The sequence below is a fragment of the Labeo rohita genome, unplaced genomic scaffold (assembly GCF_022985175.1).
Source record: "Labeo rohita strain BAU-BD-2019 unplaced genomic scaffold, IGBB_LRoh.1.0 scaffold_173, whole genome shotgun sequence".
NCBI lineage: Eukaryota > Metazoa > Chordata > Actinopteri > Cypriniformes > Cyprinidae > Labeo > Labeo rohita.
The window spans coordinates 23,987-39,626 of record NW_026127923.1 but is presented as its reverse complement, the minus strand read 5'-3'; positions in this window follow the sequence as shown (position 1 = coordinate 39,626).

Sequence of the window (15,640 nt, the reverse complement as noted above, 5' to 3'; positions counted from 1 at the left end):
GTTGCGCATGCATTCATCAGCATAACTGATAGTTGTCTTAAATATAAAAATAAGGAGAAGCCTCAAACAGGTCCGATGCACAGCCTGTGTCTATGACATGAAAACTGGTTGGAAGCCCGGCACTAGGGGCATTAATCGCGACCTGTCTGACTGACTGGAATGCAAGACTCTAAAATCAGGTGCAGTTTAGCTTTGCTGTGTCCGAAACTGATGGTTTATTTCACAGTAAGCTACAGAATACATGCAAGACTAAATCCATAAAGGGCTAATAATTACAATAAGACATTAATAATGTATGATTGCAGTTTGGTTCATATTTAAGAATAAAAAAAGTTAAAAAAGTTTTAAACATTTATAAAGTCAGCAAAAATGTGTTTTTGTTCCATTAATAATTTTATGTGAGGTTGAAAAATAAACAGTGCTATTATCATCGGTGCTATAAGGCAGTTTTGCTGTAGGCTATTAATCAAAAGCAGCATCAAAAAGCAGCATGCTCACTGACAGTCCAGTTCATTATATAAAAAAAAATTTAAGATCTGCATTTGAACAAGGTTTATTTGGAATATAATAAACACAAAAATGGTCTGCATCATGCCACTGTTATTTTTATTATTGCAAATGAAGAGAGTGTCGCAAACCGATTCTGCCCTCTTCTGAGCACCATCAGGCATTACTGGACATGAGGGAAAATCTGGAACGTCGGTTCCACGCCCTTGTCCGGATGCAACAGGAAGACCCCAAACTTTTCTGGAGCTGGATGGACCAGGAGGTTCAGGCTGGGGAATTTCACCCGCCCCGCCCCGCCCCGCCCCGCCCCGCCCCGCCATGCCCCTGCCAGCCCACATGCCATTAAGCAAGACAGGTCCTCAGAATGATCCAGAGGACCACAGAGGCATGTGGGTTGCCCCAGACGAACTGGCCAGTAAGCACTATATAAATGTAATGTAAATCGAATCCACAGCAGTCAACTAGAAACACCCAAAGCACCATAAAAAACATTTGTTAGCTCTAATCCAACACTTAAAGTAGAAATATGCTGGGTAAAAAAAGCTGAAACCAGCCACTATTTTTACAATTCACTGTTTAGATGTGCTTGAAACATGCACGCTGAGAACATCTACTGGTTGAACTTGTGTAAATGCAACAAAAACAGAGAGGTATCATTCTCTGGTGTGGATGCAAATGTAGTTATCGTTGTATTTATAGTTATTGTTATTGTTCTTGGTGTGAACGGACCTTTCTTAAGCTGTCGATGGATGGCCCAAACATGAATTGGAAGCTCTTCTTCTTCGCCCAGCAAAACATAGAACAACACACAGACAAGAAAATGCTTAATGTTGGAAACTGTGGATTGCATAAGAAGAGTTCAGATGCAAAACCAGCTAAAAGCCATCTCGGTCAATTAAGATAATGATACTGAGTGAAAAACTTACTTTAGAAAAAATGCTTCAAAATCTGTTCTGGTACTTACTGTGTACTATTAAACATATCAAGCAGAATGCCAATATTGTCCTCATAAGCTGAATTAACCCATAATGGGCCCCACATTTCTATAGCATCTCTTAAATGGACAAGGCAATGGACACTGAAGGATACGTGACACTTTCCATAACTCTGCTACTTCAACCACAGATCATCCACTTTAGGTGTCTTCCGTGGTCTTCCAGGCTTATTGATGTTGTTGAGCTCACCAGTGCTCCCAGTTTCTTTTTTCTTAATAATGAGTGAAGCTGGTGATGGCATTTGTGGAGTTGTTTGATCATTCTGTGCTGAGATCATGAAAAATTGTTTATCTTTTTTTTTATTTCAGTTGATTTCATCTAGGGCTGATGCTGGAGGTCAGTTGTATGTTTGGAGAAGGTTCTTGTAACAAAAATATGTTAGCTGGGCGTGCACTCATACTGTGAGCTCACCATGGACAGGACACAGAAAAAATAGAGCTACCTAATAATATTAAAAATACATGATCTTTGTTCCATTGAGCATTTTATTGCAGCGAGTGACATTCCTGCTCCACCAAATGAGTATGATGGTTGAGTCAACGTGAAAGACTTTTTGGCATCCGTGACAGCCGAAATTTTTAGTTTGCCAGGGCCTGTTGGGCAGTAAGGAGTTATTTTGTTTATAGTTTACAGTTAGACGTATGTTGTATAATGCATAGCTACACTTGGAGGTAATATCCATCCTTTCCATTTGGAAGGATAACATACTGCCCATCACCTAAGCCTCTGATGTCACCATTTGGTCGATTCAAAAACTCCGTAAGTGACAGTCTTGAAGGGACATTTGATCTCAAGGAGCTTTGTTGAGTCAAGGATGCCACCTGGGCTAGCTGCCAGCCAAGAATGTTCAGGATGGATCACCAGGCCTCTTCTCTCCACAGCGTGCCCTCTGTTTTTCATGAGTTGGATGATATTGCCCTCATTTTCTTTACCATATTTTGTAGCAATATTACCTTTGAAGGCTGCTTAGAAGTTCTCACTGAGGAAATTTTTTGGGTTAGTAGTAGCTCATTTGGGTACTCAGAATGGTTCTTGAAATGCTGGGGGGGAAGTTCTCAGATCTGGAGGTAATGTTGATGGGCCTGGATATGTGTGGTCTGGTCTATGGCGTTTAGTTGGTGTGTTTTGCCTTCCTCAGCCCTATGTTCTTCTTCGTGCCTGGATTCCACTTCCTTTGCACATCAGTGTAGAGGTCTTCACGGGTCCAAAAATACGTACCCAAACCCGAAGAGACTCGAAATTTGTTACACGGAACCGACCCGGACCCGTATTTAATTTTAAAGTGGGACCCGAACCCGTGCAGACCCGAGAAATGCCTTAAATTTAGTACCTGGACCCGACACAGACCCGACGGTTATTCGTTAATTGGACCCGAACCCGGCTGGGAAGACAGAGACCCGACTGCACCCGGTCGGCACATATTACACAGCAAAATGCTAACAAATCAATAAACAAGTTGCGAAAAAACTTTTTGGCTTACCTACTGTTAGTAGCCCAGACTGTGATCAATCCTCCTTGACACTAACATTTTCGTCCATGTTAGGATGTTCCTCTCTCTTGCAGAGTGAAAGAGTCTTCTTAATTTATGTATTATTGCAGCTTGAAGCAGTTTTTTTTTCCCAAAAAACGCACAGAACAAGAAGTGCGTTACACTTTACTGCGTGCACAGTTGTGTCTGGAGAAGTACTTTTAATTTATTCAAGGTATTGTTTTCATTATAATGCACTGATTCAAAGTAGTAATCAACAATTAATTATCATGTTACCACTCATGTTACCAATTATCGAGTTACATGCTCTCGCGCATGCAGGCAGCATTTGCTATCACGAAGCAGGATGAAGCGGGCGTGGGCGCAATCATATTTCAAAGGAAGCCGGCGCCACGGTCTTGCTTTTATTGAGTATTTGCATTTATTCACGTGCAATTGGATAAGATATCATGTGGTCGACTGTCATGATTTTGGCTAATGCAAGACACTGAATGATGTGCATCAGAGTGGATTTAGAAGTGGGTTGCACAAAGCCGACTGCACTGCACCATTGTGCGTGTTCAATAGGTGCGTCTCTTCTTCAGTAAAAGAAAACAATACAAAACATGTGCTTAAAGCTCCACCTTGTTAATCTTATGAAGCTTAAAGGAGGAATTCACATGAGACAGCGTTGTACGGTCCGCTTGCAGTACTAGTGTTAACTTCACGTCACGCATGTTTTTTTTTCCCCACCTTATTTCCCGCTCACACTTTTCTCGTCCTAATTTTACAAGTTGCAAGTTAAAAAACACCCACAAAGTGCTGACTGACACTGATCACTGGCGGGTGCGGTGTTCTCCGATCAATTCGGGTATTACACACGAATGTTAAACAGACCCGGGACCCGAGGCAATAGATTGGGACCCGACCTGGACCCGACTGACCATTTAAAATATAAACCTGAACCCGTATGGGTCCCGGGTCGGGTTCCGGGTCCTCGGGTCTCGGGTCCTCCATGAAGACCTCTACATCAGTGCATGACATGCCTGTCTTGCCTTGCCTGACTGCATTATAAAACAAATAATAGTCTTTCTTACCCTTTATTTTCTTGCCTCCCTAGGATTGTAGCTTTTAGATATAAAACACTAGTTAGCGCTCAGATCATGCTTCTACTACTAGCCTAATACTAACGGTAATACTACTAATATAGTACAATTATCATCATTACCAATCCCACTTCATGTTAGGTGTCTTTAATGACTATGTGCATGTTTCAGTTTTTATTTTTTAATTATGTTAGGTACAATGACACTTACTAATTGTGTTTGTGTTCAAACATTTGATGCCACTGAGGTGTGATATGGGTGAGGCTGGCACAGGTTTCATGGTATGGGTAGGTTTAAGGGGTATGGTTATCAGTGTAATATTAGATGTAATTACATTCAGGTAAATATATTTAAGTACAATGTAAAAACGTATTTACACAATGCACAGTGCACTGTATCAAATGTCTAAATGTTAGTACATAGTTGTTAAACAGTTTATTACTTTACTTTACTGACCTTCCACATTATTGCAGCTGCATGACTGAGTGCCCTGGACCTGCGATACATGAGCACCCTGCTGTCTGCATGACACCTGATGTTGACACTAAAACCCAAGCTTTATGGTGTGATGGATTCAGGCTTTGATTCGATTCTACATCAGCTTTTAAGTATGTGAAATCATTGCCCACATCTTTGAAATGCACATGACTGACTTTATTACTGTGAAGGTATTGGTAAGCCTCTGATCTTTTTAAATTGCTCATTGCCTTACCATCACAAGCAACTGAATCAAAGTAGCTAAAAATGCTACTGTATGTTATGCGCGGCCATTTTTGTAAAATCATCCTCCAATTCCTCTATTAAGGAACAGAGGGGAATACTGATGTTGTCCTTTATAAGTTCTGTCATCGTGTGATTCTACAACCTTGCTATGTGTAGCAAATTAGCTCAAAAGAAAAAATTGTATATAAATAATTACAATGAATTATAATGACAATTATTTATGTCAGCTATCAGTAGTAACTGTAGCAGAATTAAATTACCATCAACTAATGTGTTTGTCTAGTGAACATTCAGTGTAATTTCACATCAACTCTAAGAAAGGATATTTTCTTGGCCACAGAAAATCTTCTTACAGTACTGATTTCTTACTGTACTGTAGTACTACATAGATCAGATCGTAAAAGGGACAGTATTCACAAGCAATGACACAATCAGAAACTCAGGTAATTCGTACACAAGACTTTTATTAATTAAACACTAACACAAATTAGTCTAACAAACAAACACACAATCACTCATACAAGTAGGAAGGGCAAATGAGACTGAATGAATGAAACCATTAAAGAAACAGGAAATTAAGCTATGAAAAGAGTCAGTTAACCACCTGAGTGAAACCATCAGCGCCGTTTTACAACAGGGGCCTACAGCTTATACTAAACTCTGTTTCATTTAGTTGAATGTATGATACTTGCATTGCTTTGGCCGTTAACCAAGGAGTGGGCGAAAACGGAGAAATTCACTTGGATGACTGTGCACTGCACATGATTTTCAAACTGGCATCGTATAATGCACAAAGCGCATTTTCCGGGTAGGCGGTGAGACTAGCGACGACCCGGAACAGTCTGGTGTGGCCCTTGAGCAATCTCTCCCTCTGCTCCAGTAGGAGGAGGAGGTATTTTGGGTGAAGAGGATCCATGGGGGGGAACACTATGGAAACAAAAACTGTGAAAAAATTAGAAATCAAAAAAAAAAAAGGATAGAGACAAAGTTATTGTTTTAGGTCAGATATTCTGTCACGTAACATTGTTTAGGAAGCACGTAGGAGGCACGAATAAATGTAAATCGTCTTTAATATTGGAAATGCAAGGGTTAAATCCACAATAGGAGCATGAGCAGCACACATACAGAACTGGTAGACCAGACAAACGAGGAATGCACAGACAGGAACTTAAATGCATCGGATCATTGGGGAAATACAGCTGCATGGGATAATAATCAAACTAAACGAGGACAGGATCATGATCATATAAGGAAATACACGAACAGAAACATAACATCACAGGTCCATGGTCCTGACAGTACCTCTCCTTCCATGTCTTTTTCCAGGACCAGACAGCACAGGTCTGATCTTGTTAGTGTTGTGTTTTATACAGTTGTCACTTTCTGACATCCAAAGCATCATTTAACTAACTTTCTGAAAAAAAATACATAAATGCTCAGGATGATCAGCAGTATTTTGCAAACTAAGATGCCTAAATTTAAATTTACCAGCTGCAGTTGCGCCTAATTTGGCATAGTTCCCCAAAATGTCCTGCTTGCTTTAACAAAGTTCAGGTTTGTTACCACAGGATCTGGACAACATCCAGGGTCACACTGCGACTGGACAGCTGTACATAAGAAAATGATATAAACAAGTCATAAATCTTAAGCAAATAGCATAAACTTTTATGTGCTAAAAAACAAGTTCAACCTGCATGCGTTTCTTCCACATTCATGGTTATATTCAAAGTTTGATTTGTCTTTGAATAATCTGATGTCACATTTGGTTCTGCTCCTATGCATTTGTTATAAAATATAGTTATAACAAATTATTGAAATGGTATTGGTAGCAAGTATAACCTTACCATTGCAATGTAAATGCAAATTATGATTGCCATGGGACATTTTCTACATCATAACAGGAGTTCTGGCCTTTGTTACGAAACTTTCATAACTTTCTTCATTGTCTTTTTAATGCTTTAGATATTATAAGAAATTATATATCGGTTAAAAACTTAAAATCTTAAAATTCATGATTTGAAAAGCATTTAAAAATCAGACATTGCATTACCATTTAAAGTTTAGATTTAAATAATACTACAAAATGTTTTCATTCATGAATTATAAAAATTTCAGTTTGAATAGTGCATTTTCACATCTATGTTCCAAAATAAGTGTGACAGTTTAAGGGTTAAGGCTAAAACAATATTGTTTACCGCACTAGGAAAATACCAGTCCGGTCCCTCAAAGCAGCAGTTCAATTACATGTGCTCTTTGTAGTGAAGATGTTGATGTGGAGGGTTTCACTAAACATCTCTCTGACTACCATGTGCAAGAAACATGTGACCAGCGTGGTGCAAAAGTATGGGGAGCAGTTGGACTGCTTCACCACATTGAAAATCATTATCGTTTGAATAGTCTTTCAGGCCAAGACAGACAATCTGTGGATCCACCAGCAGCATCTCCCACAACATCGACTGCTCAGTCACCTGCATACATTGAAGAGCAGCAAGGAGCTTCACAAGCTACACTTCACACTCCACAGCCTCCAGAAGTGATTTGGACAAGTTTTCTCTCCAAACAGTTCTGTCGAGTGATCAAACCAGCAGACCAGTAGTGGATAGCCCAGTGTCTGTATGACAGCACAGGGCGACTGAAGCAGCAGTTTTCCCAAACTGGTTTCATCCACCAAGTCCCAGCAAGCCTAATACTTCACCACCTGATCCAGGCAGTTACTTCAGGCATAGTGAGGAGTGGGCAAGACGGACTATAGACTATCTGGTGGACTGTGAGCTTTACAAAAACAGATGTCCCGTGACCCAGCTGGAAGCAGTTTATGAGCAGCCACCACTTTTTTGCCCTCTACCTCTGGCACAGTGGTTTGAGATCGTCCATGCCAACAAAGTTCTGAGTCACCTTGAGGAGCTAAAGGGTGTCATAATATCAACATATGGTAGCATCCTGAAGCTCGATTCTACCAAAAAAGTACATGTGTGCATGTGTAAATATATGTGTATATATGAGGAGTTCAGATCCAAAAGCCTATAAGTGCCATTTGAAATTTTCTTCCAAAGATCACTAAAAAGCTTGCTGGTGGCATTGCGGGCACTGCTGCCTGGATGACTAATGTTGGCAATGAGTTGGGCCAGAGGGTCCTCTTCAGGACCGACATTCGCCACCGATGTGCTGGATAATGTGCAAGACCTGCCTACAGCTGTTGCTCTGCTATTTGGCTTGATTTATGCCCTCAATCTAAAGAACTAAAAAAAACTTTGAAACAATTCAGAAAGTGTTTATTGGCCTTGCAGTGCTCTGCAAGAGTCCAGTATGGAGTCAAAATAGGGCCATATATATCTGCAAAATAACACAATGTTTTGCAAACAAAAAATATGTTTTGCAAATAAAAATAAAGTATTGAGAAAAAAATTGCTTTTTTGCAAGTAAAAAAAATATTTGCAAAAGAAAAGTTAACACCTGAGAGAAAAAATAAAGTTCAGCAAAGTAAAACTTCAGCAGCATTGACTTTGCAACACATATTTCCCTTTGCGCTGCTCCTTTAAATCCGCGTTTCAGTCATCCGTGCCTCTGCGGCGCAAGCTTTCCTTTGCGCTTCATTTTTCTATGCGCCTCGCTTTGTGTCCCTGATTTGACGTCGGGGAGGGGTCAAGAGGTTGGGGTGTGTACAAGGGACGAAGGCGCGTCCCTCTCGTTACGTCATCTCAGGTATGTATTATTGATCGCTTTCTTCTTATTATTATTAGACTCCTATATTATTAATAACAGATACTTCAGACCGGCCCAAATAAGGCTGTCACGATTAACAGACATTATATTGTACATGATTAAAGGAACAGCTTGTGGGTGAAATAGGTCAAATACTGTTGCACCCGAAAGCTAGAGGTCGCTCTCGTGCGAAATTATCATTAATAATTATTATTAATATAATATACTTTATTATCATGAAAATACCTGAGGAGGTTTTAGGAATATTGATAAAATGATGTCCATATGCATTTCCTATAACTAACGTTATGTGTGTTATTGTCTTCCTCTACTGCACTTATTTTGAGTTTTCGCACGAGAGCGACCTCTAGCTTTCGGGTGCAACAGTATTTTACCTATTTTTATTTGCAAAACATATTTTTTGTTTGCAAAACATTGTTTTATTTTGCAGATATATATGGCCCTATTTTGACTCCATAGTCCAGTCCTTCAAAAACAAATTGTTAAAGTTTAAGTAGCTGCAGTTCATATGACTAATCAAAAGTGCAAGCACTGATTTGTTTCTGTTTGTTCAGTAGCAGTTTTTGTAACACCAACATATGCCAAAGACAGTTTTGAGTTTTAAGGTCAGAGATGGGAAGTTACTGTACTTAAATAGATTTTTCTGGTATCAGTACTTTACTTTTTACACAAATATCTGTACTTTCTACTTCTTACATTTTCAAACCAGGCTCGTTGCTTTAGCTTTAATCAACATTTGGTGGATCACCATTCAATAACAAATCTCTAATAAATCATGGATTGGTTAGTCTTGACTGGCAATGCAATTCTGCTCGTGCGCGCTCCGCATCTCCGCCAAACGGTTTCTATCAGAGTAATCATTTCGAGTGACTTGAGAATGGAGTTGAAGCGCCAGGGTGAATCAGAGGCAAAACTACTGACCTGTTCAGGACTTCAAGTGCAGGTCAGTTTTATGTATAAAAAGGCTGCTAAAAGGGGTCGCACACCGGACGAGAAGCGCATCGCACCACGTCTTTAAAATTAGAACGCATAGTTTTCTATGAGTATACGCACACCGGCAGCGCCATTTGGCGTCTGTCCACAGCACCCAGCTAGGACTCAGAACGCTGTTCAAATTCCTGCCGCGCCACAGAGCACCATCTGCATAGTTTTCTATTAAATAACATCGTATTTGTCTCAAATCGTCTTATTACATTAAAAAAAAAAAACAAGATACCACTGCTGCAAAATACTTACATTAGGTTTACAGCTTAAAAATTGTAACCCTATATAACCTGTATAATCATAGTTTTGTTTCATATTTTATTTTTCTCTTGAGACATTTTTACATACGCAAAATATAAACTACGTAACGTTTGCCTGTCGTGATTACATTCACTGTCTTTGACTGCCACCTACTGGATTTACAAGGTCACACCCGTCACTTCAGGTAATTTAAATAGCGGTGTAGCGGAGCAGCTATGGACGACGAAAAACTTATCAGCGAAGTAGGGAAATACCCAGAATTATATGCAACAAAGTATAGTTTCTTTAAAGGCAACATAAGGAATCATCAGCGTGGAGGAAGATTGCCGATGTCATCGGTTACCAGGGAATACACACCCTGTATATTTATCTAGGACTATACAAACATTCAATGGCCACACTATGGTTTTCTTTATTTTCATCAAATCGATATTATAAATAGATTATAAACTCAAACCTAAACCTAAACTCACTGAAATAAACTTTTCAAGGTGTTTAGTTACGTTTTCACTCAGGTTGGCTAGCTAACCTTAGCTAAACTATTTTGCTACCATGCAACATAGTTGCCCAGTAACAGATAGCCTACAAAAAAAACAGTAATAGACTTATCATAACACAGATTCTTTTTATTGATTAACGTTCAAAACTTAGCTATTATCAATTAAAATAATATATTTAGAATAATATTAATAATGTAAGTGTGTGTGTGTGTGTGTGTGTGTGTGTAAACAAAGACAAAACTACAGCAGCAGTACTATAAATGAAACTAAACTAAATTACTATCATCATTCAAAATACTCTATGTTAAAGGACATCATTATTATCTACTGTAAAGTTACAGTAGTAATTTAGCAAACAAATGTTATAAAACATCGTTTTGTAATACTTTCAGAGGGAGCTAGGGCAGATAACAACACAACCCTTACGAAAATTAAAACCAAAATCCAAAAAACAATAAAACAAACAAAAAAACATGGTTACTATACTTTTACTGTAATAAACCATGGTTAATTTTGGTAAGAGAAAAATATGTTTATCATGAAATCTGATGATTACCAAAAAATTTTGGGGCGCAACATACTGGCCAGTGTCAGAAAGCTGCATCTCCACCAGAGGTCATGGGTCTTCCAGCAGGACAATGACTTGAAACACACTTCAAAAAGCACTCAGAAATGGTTACAAACAAAGCGCTGTAGAGTTGTGAAATGGCCAGCAATGAGTCCAGATCACAGGCACTGAATCCCATAGAGCACCTGTAGAGAGATCTCAAAACAGCAGTTGGGAGAAGGCATCCTTCAAATCTGAATGATCTGGACTAGTTTGCAGAAGAGGAGTGGTCCAAAATTCCAGTAGAGAGGTGTAAGAAACTCATTCATGGTTACAGGAAGCCATTGATTACAGTTAATTTTTCCAAAGGGGGTGCTACCAAATATTAATAGGGGTGCCAATAATTTTGTCCAGTGCATTTTTTTGGGTTCTGTGTGGGATTGTATCAATAAATGTGATTAAGAAAACATTAAATTTACCTTTCCCATACATGTTGACACATTGTTACAACACAAATTTTATGTTTTTGAAAAAAATTTTGAAGTAAAATATTTGTATTTATTAAAAAGTTGTAGCTTCAGTTAATGTTTTGCAAGTTAGAACCTTATAATTCCAAGCGGAAAAAAACTTCTTAAAGACATTTACATAATATATTTACGTCACGTATTCCCTTCAGTTAATTGCCTAAAATATCTTTCTATAAATTCTCTTATATTTACCGTTATAAAACTTGCAGAGACACTGCACTGAGGAGCAGGAGGAGACAGAAGAAAAAGAGCATTAGAGCACCAGTCCTCGCATTGTTGCAAAGCAACAATAAACAAAAACGGTATTTGTGATGTTATTGTTCTTTGCTTTCTAATGTCTGATGAAATCATGCCACATGATGAAAAGTTGTCATTACTGTTGCATATGAGAAACATCAAATAGCAAACAAAACAAACATGTTACATGTTTATGCTGCACAGCATGGACGTTTTATCACCTTGAACCAATAAAAGACATATTTTGACAGCTGTAACTCATTCCCAAAATATTTAGGACAGAGGCATGTTTACAACTGTTACATTAACCTTTCCTGTTCCTTTCACATGTTTTATTCATTCCTAAACTGAAGACAGATCTTGCTGCAGTTTTGCAACTGAATTTTTTGCCCAGTTTCGCTTGATAACCTCCTCACCAGTCTGGTCATTGTTGTCTTTTTATACTCTTAATACATTTTTAATAAACTAAATATGTTTTTAATAAACAACATAATTATGGTCCATGGTACTGGCTCAGATTCTGTCTATAGTAAAAATCTTTGTGACTATGTAGTTCTCAATTTAGAAAAGCCAATCAGTTCCCACTCCAAGTGAACCACAGTTCCCAGTACACACTGTAAAAAATGTAAATGTAAAAAAAAAATAAAAATAAATAAGTGAAATGCATGGCAGCACAGGGTGCCAAATGCTTACTATTAATGGAAATAATGGTTAAAGACCGTTTTTTAAAAAATGGTCAATGACTGGCAGAAGCAGCTTCCAAAGAAAAACTGTAAAATTAAAGTCAAATATGCTAAATTTTCTTAAATGTTTTTTTTTCTTTCTTTTTTTGAAATTGTTACTTTACAGGTACTGTCTGGATTATCATCGTGAAACATTCTCTGTGAAATTAAGCATATGCATATGAGCATATGCCTTTATTTTGCCCTATAAATAACGCAAGTGGTAGTAGATTGCGTAACTTTCTGATGTTGTGATTCTCATTGTCTTTTTCCGGTGTTGTGACGGTGGAACGCTGTGATGAGGAAGGTTATCCTCTGTATGAGAGTGTGAGAATGTGAGCCATTAATGCGGTTATCTTCGGAGTTGTGGAGTTGTATAGCGTAGAGCAACAAGCTGTGTTACACAGCAGATCTATTCCCCTCTATCAAAGTTACGTTCCACTTTTGGATTACAGCATCTGTAATCACAGAGCACAGATCTTTTCTTGTGGAGCTCTATCATACGGCCTTCTGATGTCTAGGCCCTGCTGTTTTGTTTATGATTTGTTTTGATTTAAGTTCATTTTGATGTGTTGACTTTTGTATTTCTCTTAACTTTCTTGTATAACTCTTATTTGGTTTGGTAATTAATTTAGTTTACTTGATGCCAGCCACTGGGATTTGTTGACATAAGTTTTTAACCCATTTCGTTGTGTTATGCATGGAAGTGCTTTACTCTGGGGTCATCTGGGTCTCCTCCCTTTCACTGCATGATGGTGTGAGATTTCCTGCACTGCATGAGTATTGATTTGAGAGTGCAGAATTATTTGCATTATTTACTACACCTTTTTATTGTTGATGATTTGTATATTTGTGCACGTGTGGTGTGTGTTTCTAGGCTGGGGGTCTGTGGCCCTGTGGCTTTCCTCTATTTCTCTTCCTGCAGGCCTGGTAAACCTGATATTTCCAGAATGATGGACCACGATTTTAATAGCTAATCTCAAGTTGGATCTTGTAAAGTTGTGACTTCCTTTTAAAGAAAACTAGAAAAAAAATAAATAAAGTTGATCTTATTCAAGTGGAGATATTTTATATTGTCAATAAAATTGTTGAACTTGAAGGTCACATCTCTGTTCCCTTTTTGTCAACTAGTGATGGGTCGTTCTTGAACGATTCGTTCATTTTGAACGAATCTTTAATGTGACTCGGGACGAACAAGTCGTCTCGGGGAGTGATTCGTTCAGTCGCGCATGCGCAACATCCTATTAGGTCCTGTACTGGAATTAGTTCAACTGTTTTAGAGTCGTTCGTTCATCTTATGGGGCTGTCACGTGATGAACGAACGACTCAAACCCGAGGACTCGAGAAATGAACTAATCAATTCTCTTTCCGGCTCAGACTGCATAGGTTAACATTACGGGGATGTCACGTGATGAACGAACGACTCAAACCCGAAGACTCAGAAGATGAACTAATCAATTCTCTTTCCGGCTCAGGCTGCATAGATTAACATTATGGGGCTGTCACGTGATGAACGAACGACTCAAACCCGAAAACTTGTCAGATAAGAGGTGAGGTGAGCGAATCATAGACTAAAGACGCAGGTAAACAATGAATTAATATTTTCTGTTTCTTATAGCATTATAGTTTTGTTTTGTTTGCAGTGTGATCAACGTTTGTGTAAGCAGTAGATGTGTTAGGGAAGTAAAACGTAACATTTTAATTATATTTTGCTAAAATGTACAAAATGAACGAAATGACTTGATTCGTTCATTTTGCTGAACGAGACTCAAAGGACCGAGTCGGTAAAACGATCCGAACTTCCCATCACTATTGTCAACAAGGAACTTGTGTTGCTGTGTTAAACCCCACTATTTTAACTATCACTGCATCAGCAACTCCAGTTACAGCCTTTAAATAAAATGACATACAGCTTCACATCAACATTTGATTGCCTTCTCCTGGACTAAAGCTCACACTCTACTCTTCAGCACAATGGTGACCCACAAAACTCTTAATAATAATTAACTCTTAAATAATTAATTATTATTATTATTAAATAGTTTTTATTTATAGTACAGTAGTATTCTCACCATTGTATTGCTTATTTGTTATAACTGAAATATAACAATAATTATAATAATAATGAAATCAATGAAAAGACATTTCACAAATTCATCACCAGTTAAAATACGACAAGATGATTTGACATTGTGTTTCATTACAAACAACAGAGAAAAATCCCATGAACGATAAAATATCAGACTGACATGTTCTCATTGAATCACGATTGTGAAAGAAGCTGAAAGCTGAAGTTGACAGTAATAACACAAATGACTCGATCAGAAATCATTTTCATCAAGGCAAGTTTATTTATATAGCACATTTCATACACAGAGGTAATTCAAAGTGCTTAACATAAAAGGAAGCAGAATAATCATAAAAACAATGATCACAACAATAAAACAAAAAATGTAAAAACTGATTGATATAATGATTTAAAAATGATTTAAAAATTGATTTAAAACAAGTTTAAGACAGTTAAAAATAGAAAAGGATTATACATAGTGTAATCAGTTTGAAGCACAGTGCTCATTCAGTAAAAGCACAGCTAAACAGATGAGTTTTGAGTCTAGATTTAAATGTAGCTAATGTTTTAGCACATTTGATCTCTACTGGAAGCTGGTTCCAACTGCGGGCAGCATAATGGCTAAAAGCGGATTCCCCTTGTTTTGTGTGAACCCTTGATATTCCTAACTGACTCGACCCTAATGATCTGAGTGGTCTGTTAGGTTTATCAGCACAAGAGAAACACACACTGATCTTACTGTCTACACAGAAAAAAAATGGTGCTTCAGCGGTTCTTCAGCAGTTCTTTGGTGTGATTGTGGTGCTATATAGCACCGTTAGTGTATAAAGAACAAGTCAAGCCCCTGTCTGGTTCTTCAGCGGTTCTTCAGTGGTTCTTTGGGGTCGTTAAGGTGCTATATAGCACCACTGCCATACAAAGAACCTGTTAAGCCTCTGAATAAGGATCTCTAACTCTCTCTTAAACTCTTCAGTTGGGGAAAGGATTAAAAACAACATTAACATACAGTGTATTTCCTGACAATCTTTTTGCCCCTAAGGCCCCCATAAGGAAATATTTCCCACATAAGACCTTTTGACCTTAGAAAAGCATAAAAGTGATTCAAGACATTTTGCCATTGTAGTAAATATATTTACTACTATTGTAGTAATACAAGCCCCTATGATTGTTTCTATTGAGCACCATTTTTGTTGAAGTAATAAAACGCTATAAACAGCAAAATCCCCCATGTTAGTTTAACACTCTTAGTGTGGACACATATAAACACTGAAG